This window comes from Apium graveolens, chromosome 11 (genome assembly GCF_009905375.1).
Source record: "Apium graveolens cultivar Ventura chromosome 11, ASM990537v1, whole genome shotgun sequence".
Classification (NCBI taxonomy): Eukaryota; Viridiplantae; Streptophyta; class Magnoliopsida; order Apiales; family Apiaceae; genus Apium; species Apium graveolens.
In genome coordinates, this window is record NC_133657.1 from 56,943,746 (window position 1) to 56,951,320 (window position 7,575).

General features: G+C 35.2%; 1 non-coding gene across 1 annotated transcript; it reads left to right on the plus strand.

The window, feature by feature from the left end:
* The first annotated feature begins 1,241 nt into the window (after positions 1–1,241).
* LOC141698730 (small nucleolar RNA R71) lies at positions 1,242–1,348 on the plus strand. Its single transcript, XR_012565234.1, has one exon. It is a non-coding gene; the product is annotated as a small nucleolar RNA R71 (small nucleolar RNA).
* The last annotated feature ends 6,227 nt before the right edge of the window (positions 1,349–7,575 follow it).

A 7,575-nucleotide genomic window follows, 5' to 3' on the forward strand; every position in this document is an offset into this window, starting at 1 on the left:
TGATGCTAGCTCCCAAGTCACATAAGCACCTGTCAAACGACATTTTCCCAATAGTACATGGAATTGTAAAGCTTCCTGGATCCTTAAGCTTCAGAGGCAACTTTTTCTGCAGCACAGCACTGCATTCCTCCGTGAGAGCGACAGTCTCTAAATCATCTAGCTTCACCTTCCGAGAGAGAATACCTTTCATAAACTTTGCATAACTTGGCATCTGCTCGAGAGCCTCAGCGAAAGGTATGTTGATATGAAGTTTCTTGAACACCTCCAGAAACTTCTCGAATTGCTTGTCCAGTTTTTTCTTCTACAGCCTCTTAGGAAAAGGCGATGGAGGATATATCTGTTTCTCCCCTGTATTACCCTCAGGCAGAGTGTGCTCAATAGCAGTCTTCCTTGGTTCCACTTCTTCATCCTGATGCTCTACTTCTTCCTCAGCTCCAGCTTTTTTAGTCAACTCTTGAGTTTGTTCAGGATTAGCAACCTTTCCAAACCTCAAAGTGATTGCCTTTACCTGCTCTTTAGCTTCCTTCTTTCCTGGCACTTCAGTGTCACTAGGTAGTGTACCAGGCTGATGATTTAGCAAGGCATTGGCAATTTTCCCAATTTGATTTTCCAAGGTCTTGAAAGAAATAGCTTGGCTCTTGCACATAAGCTTCAACTCCTCTAATTCAGATTTTTCATTAGCTTGCTGCAGCTGGAGTTGTTATTTTGGTGCATAGTGCGGTTACTTAAAATCAGGGGGGTTGTACTGCTTAGCTATATACTGCTGATAAGGCTGTTAAATCGCATTCTGAGTATCGCTCCAACTGAAATTAGGATGATTACGGTTGTTTGGATGATCGGTGGCTGGCACAGGTTGCTGCGATCGCTGGAAATTGCTCATGAAATGAGCTGATTCATTAGAAATTGCGCACTGATCAGTCTCATGGGCACCAGCACAAAGCTCACAAACACTAGCCATTTGATTAACTCTATAATTAGTCAAAGTGTCCACCTTCATTGTCAATGCCTTAAGTTGGGCAGCGATAACAGTTGCTGTATCCAACTCCAGTATTCCTGCAACTTTTCCCTGAGTTAACCTCTGGGTAGGATTCTGGTACTCATTAGCAGCCATCAGTTTAATAAGTTCATAAGCTTCATCGTAGCTCTTAGCCCACAAGGCTCCTCCTGATGCTGCATCAAGCATGGGCCTAGAAGTAGGGCCCAATCCATTATAGAAACAATTGATAATCATCCAGTCAGGCATGCTATGGTGTGGGCACTTCCTTAGCATCTCTTTATATCGATCCCAAGCCTCACACAGAGATTCTCCAGTTTGCTGCGCAAACTGGGTAAGAGCATTCCTGATTGATGCAGTCTTCCCCATGAGAAAAAATTTAGTGAGAAACTTTTGAGCAAGATCTTCCCAAATTGTGATAGACCCTGCCGGTAGAGAGTGTAACCAGCACTTAGCTTTGTCCCTCAAAGAGAATGGGAAGAGTCGCAGCTTGATAGCATATTCAGTCACACCATTAAATTTGAAAGTGTCGCAGATATCGATGAAATCCCTAATGTGCATGTTGGGATCTTCGGTAGAATAACCCCCAAACTCAACTGAGTTCTATATCATCTGGATCGTGCTTGACTTGATCTCAAAAGTGTTAGCCGCGATGGCTGGTCTAATGTGTTAGACTGAATGTCATTAATCTTAGGCTTATAATAGTCCATCAAAGCCTTCAGATTCTCTGCTTGATCACCCATAGCTACTACAATTGGCTCTTCAACTTTCTCTTCTTCTTCTACCTTCTTTTCTTCCTCAAAAACTTCCCTACGAATTACCACAAGCTTTTCCTCGGCTTTATCAAGTGTTCTCTTGCGTGTACGCGAACGCGTATGCATACACCCTCGCTAGATTACCTGAAATAAAACAAGAAAACAATTAAGTAACAATGTCCGAGTCAATGAACTTTAACGGCCACTGATGGAAAGCACATAAACTAGTAATTAACACTGTAGTCCCCGGCAGCGGCGCCAAAAACTTGTTAGTCGCTAAACACACGCTAATATTACACGCAAGTATACGATTTCGCAAGTAGTATAGAATCTTTTCTAGTTTGTTCCCACAGAGACTGTATTGCTTAACTATCTAAATTATGCACCTACGTAACAATGTATGGTTATTATTCAATGCTAAGACTATAACAAAGTGAGGTTGTTTATAACTAAGAATTACGCTAACAATTATAACTAAGAGAATAAAATAGACTGAGTTAATATATATGACAAACATGTGATTCTAACTTTATTAAGTACTTCATTCAATAGCCTTATTATTCTCAACTTTAGCATGCAATGGTGATGACACAAATCAGACAACACAAAACTAATAAATGCCAACTTTCGTTGCACGAGTACCATTCTACCAGACATCCATAAAAGAGATAGAAGCTGAATAGGCACCAATTATATTGAGACCCTATATGTCTATAGAATTTGACAACATTACGGTTTAAGCACAAGTTATCTATCTTGATTACATATGGCAAGTAAGATGGGTAAAATTACCTACGAATCATGCATAACAATACATGAACCTATGCTAGCATGGCAAGTTCTAAATCCTTAAATTCACTTTCGCTTCATTAAGAATTAACACACTATCTTATAAGTTCGCGACGTTCATAAGACGAATAAGCACAACCATAACTAGGATATCATGCAATCACCACACACTAAGGCATCAAATAAATTAACTAAAGAAATCCATAAATAAATCCGGTAGAACCCCACGATAACGATTATCCCATAATCGAACTCATCGCCAACGTGGGTTCCAATGAAAACATGATATAACAATGTAGTCTTTATACGAATAATTAAACCAAAGTACACACAAGAATATAGGTTCAAACAAACAAGAAACAAGCATCCAAATTACAACTCAAAAAAATATTCACAAGAATAAACTAGATCGTCTTCACCTTTGTTGAATTATGCCAAAAGATCTCTTGCCGTCTTCTCCTCCCTTGATGTCTTCAAACTCTGAATTATGAATTATCTTCCTTTATTAAATGACCTAAGTTATTTTTATATAGCAGTCCATGCACCCCAGGAGTCCAGAATTTGAATTGCAAAAGAATCAGGATTTTTAATTCCCGACCAGTGCGGGCGCGCTGACTTTCTGTTCCCTGGCGTGGCCGCACGCAACATTAGCGCGGGCGCGCCGACCTTCTGCCAAAAAACTTTATTTTCTTTTCTTTATTCCTTGCAGCTTCGAGCTAGTCTTTCAATCTTTTATTCCAACACATCCTAAACACCATATTAGCATCAAAACAATGCTAATTCACCTGATTCATGAAGTAAAGCCTGAAATGTAAAAACACTTGAAAACACGTTAAAACACAAATAACTTGAGTACAAATACATCAACTCAAAGCTTATTAGAGCATAAATAAGTGTCATAAATGCCACTTAACAACCTTGACGACCTCTACTGGTGGGTCTTGCCTACACAGACCGTCTGGAGTCTGTTATGAGCTCGGACCAAACAAGTATATACTGGACTTCTGACAAGAAGCCCAAGTGTAATTAATGCAACTTTTAATGTGTCTTTAGGATGTATTTTCAATTCATATCAAAACGGGTTTCCAGGACTGATCCGGATCTCTAGGAACAGTAGCCGGATTTCTGGAAAACCCAGAAATCGGTGAACATTCCGGCCATGCTTGCTGGGTACCCAAAACTACACCAAATAGTCCCGATTAGGGTTCGAAATTAACCCAATTTCCACTGTTCTAGTCCTTGTACGATCAACAATACCAAACACCGCAAAGAACTGAGAAATCCGATCAACGACGAAGAACGTCGGCGATCTCAAACCCTTTCCGGCCTAGATTCAATTTCAGTCAAACTTTAACCGAAATTAACAAAAAATATATGAAATGAAGATCATTAATCATACAATCTAATATCATAACTCATGTATATAGATAATCATTCATGTGATCATAAAAATAAAAAAAATACGAACATACCATGTTTCTCGACTATACATCTCCGGCAATCAAACACTATGATTTAACACATGTATAAATTATACTAAACATGGTAAAGTTGGTCATGATCTCAGAATTAACAGAAAATAAACACAAGTTGAACACCAAAATCCGAAGATTATGAAACACAAATAAAAAATCGATTCGAGTAACCTTTTAGAAAATCAGAAGCTACAAATAAAAATCTGATGCTTCAAGTATCAATTTCGTTACTCAAGATCCAAAAACACACCTCTAGCACCTTCAATGATTGAATCAATCCTCAACAGTGAAACCTTAGTCCCAATTTGATTTTTCTTATTTTTGTTTTCTATTTTTGGATAATTATGAAACTAATAAAATAAAATTAGCTATTTATATTTACAGAAAATTAATACCCAAAAACTAATTAATGGTATTTTTATTCCCTTAATTAAAATACTTAGGCCCAAAAATGAAAATTATGGGGAATAATTTATAAAATAATAATTTTAAATAAATATAATATTTATGCCCAGATTCCCCAAAAATTATGAATGTTTCAAAAATTTAAATATAATGTATCTTTGGAATATGCATGATTTTATAAAAATACAAACATGAATTTTGTGGCCTTTAGCGTCCCGATAGGGCCCGGTCCGATATTATTCATAAACCGAAATATTTTCTTAATTAACAATAAACTCTGAAAACATATATAAAATATGCAGATGCACACAGAATGAGACAGAACTGGTACCACGTACTAAACACACTTTGACACGTGTCCAAATTGCGTATAATCTCATATGAATGCATTTTAAACACGTAATAAATGTCCAAAAAATACATCGGTCCTTACGGGACCACATATAATTCTACCGCATGTTAACTCATTGTCAACAACATTTTAAATAATAATAGACACATAATAATTTATTTAACACATAACGAAATAGTACTTAAATACTATTTTTCAATAATTTCACATCTCATCCGATACCCGGGTGAACACTGATAAAATATTGAGGCGAGTAAAATATCCATTCGATCCCTAAGATAGTAGATCATACTCAATTTACCGATAACGATAAAATGATCGACTTTTAATAAAATTTTAAAGTAAGTAAAAAAATATAAGTAAATAAACTCACATTACCAAAGATATTGATACCAAACTACCAATTAACACATTGGTCCAAATAAGGACACAAACTAATAAAATGGGAATAAAATATCCATAACGTTATTCCTTCCAAATTGAAATAATCACATAAAATCATTCAAATAATAATAATAATAATAATAACTTCTGAACATACATGATATCACACCATATGTCGCTTCCTAGGTCACTTCAAGAGTCCATGTGAGATTGTTTTGGAGCGTAATAACCTGAAGCTCTGATACTACCTGTTGGACTTGCTGAGCAGGCCTCACCCCACATTAGTATAATATTATCTGCTTTGGGCCGAGCCCGTACTGGTTTGTTTTTGGTTAACTCCCAAAAGGCCTCATACTAATAGAGTTATCTGGTTGTTTATATTCTAGCAATATGTTCCTCCCACAAATGATGTAGGACAACTCCTAAAAATGGGTCAGTCAAATTCGTTCTGAATCATCATCACTACTGGAATCCGGAGACTGCAATAAAACAATAATAATATAGGTATAAGGGAAACATGAGATAGGTTATCTTAATCTAACGTGAAACAAAATAACCCAAACCTAATCGATATTATATCTGGTAATCCCAATATAAACTCTATGCAAATTTTAGACTTATATTATCATCTAAACCTATAAGCCTAACCTAATTCCTGAGCTTGTTTCATTGACCAAACCTGTAGCTCTGTGTGATGCCCTTTCAATCCGGGTTTCTAGACCGAGGGTCACCACCAACAACAAACACAATATAAACCTGAATAAACAATAATATAAAGACTTGGCCCCTGAACTTATGATGGATCATTTGCAGGTTTAGTGTGAAATAACAAAACTAACTAATAACAAGTTACATGGACAACTCCGAGATAGAATTTTATAACTGTGAATAGTTACAATTCTAAATACAAGATTTAACTTCTCAAAAGTCCAGAATAATACCCAAAGCTACTACATGAGGAACTGAGAACCTAACTATAGTAGGTGGTCCTCCATACATACTGTTCCTCAATGTCTGCTTAAGCCCTAGCATTTATTGGTTCACTATTAGTGTTAGAGAATAAACAAAATGAGCTTACGCCTTGCAAGTAACCATAATTATAATCTACTTAATGTACCAAATGACATATGATGGGTTGGTTCATAATCATTTCTACAAGAATGCTATTAGGAGGAAGTATAAGTATGAAATTAATATATATTTAAAAAATGATCATTATAAGATTTGAGATGTAAACGCTCTAGATTATACAGGTGATCAACCACACATAATCCCCAGATCAGACTTTCGTCCACCTGGATATCATTAGGGAAACTGAGGTAACATATTGGCCTTAACTAGTATTTCTATTAGTCTAACTAGTTTTATTTTTAGCCATCACATACAAACAAAGTGTTGGACATGCGTTACCTGACCACTTACGCCTCCAATCCGTAGAATCCGTAAAAATGTTTTGAATGAGAATCCTACATCAAGTTCAAGAAAGAGTTGTAAGTTTTAATTATTACCAACCATTTAAATGAACAAGACTGTTTTGAGTCTAATGTAATTATTTAGATTCAATTCAGGAAAATATGATGTGTTTGTATAAGGAGAAAGGTATTTAGAAGGGAACATAATTTGGGGTAAAGCAAAGGTTTTATGAAATCAAGGATCATAGTGAAAGGTTAATTTAAAATGATGCTTAGTCATAACAAGGTATACTTAGGAAGGGCAATCATAGGTTTTATGAATGAAGAAACAAAACAACAATATATAAATGGAAAGATAAAAGGGTTGAAAGTCACTTACCTTACATGATTTCCGCTTGACCAGCTAAACTTCAAACTATCTAATCATCCCATTCCTTTATAATCCTTTAATTCGTCAAGTTTCGCTTCTACACGAAACAAAACACTACTTCATTATTCTCGGTCTAATCGATGTTTTAATTTAAAACATCTAGCTCGAACTACCCTTCAATAATATAATCTGACTTATACTTATGCATATAATCATACACAAAAGTATATTCGAATAACATTCATACAACTAATCACATATTTCATGTAAACACGTAGAAGCATTTAAAGTTCACATAATTTGAAATTAGGTTTTGAAAACATTTTTCAAAAACAAGTACATATATATACATATAAGTTTAGTTATAGAAAATAGGTTTTAGAAATCGCCTTTGCAAAATATTTCACCAAATGAGATATATGATAGTAATTGTTTGAAAATATAGTTTCAAAAAAGTAACTTAGATTAGTAACATTAATTCTATATTTAATTAATCGTTAATTGATAAGACGAACCAACTAAGTCGTATTAGTATGTTATGTAGTCAAGTAATGACTAACTAAATATGGCTTAAAGTCATACTATTCTGAGTTAGTTTCTATAGTATGAAAATAAGTATGTAAAATAATATACATATAA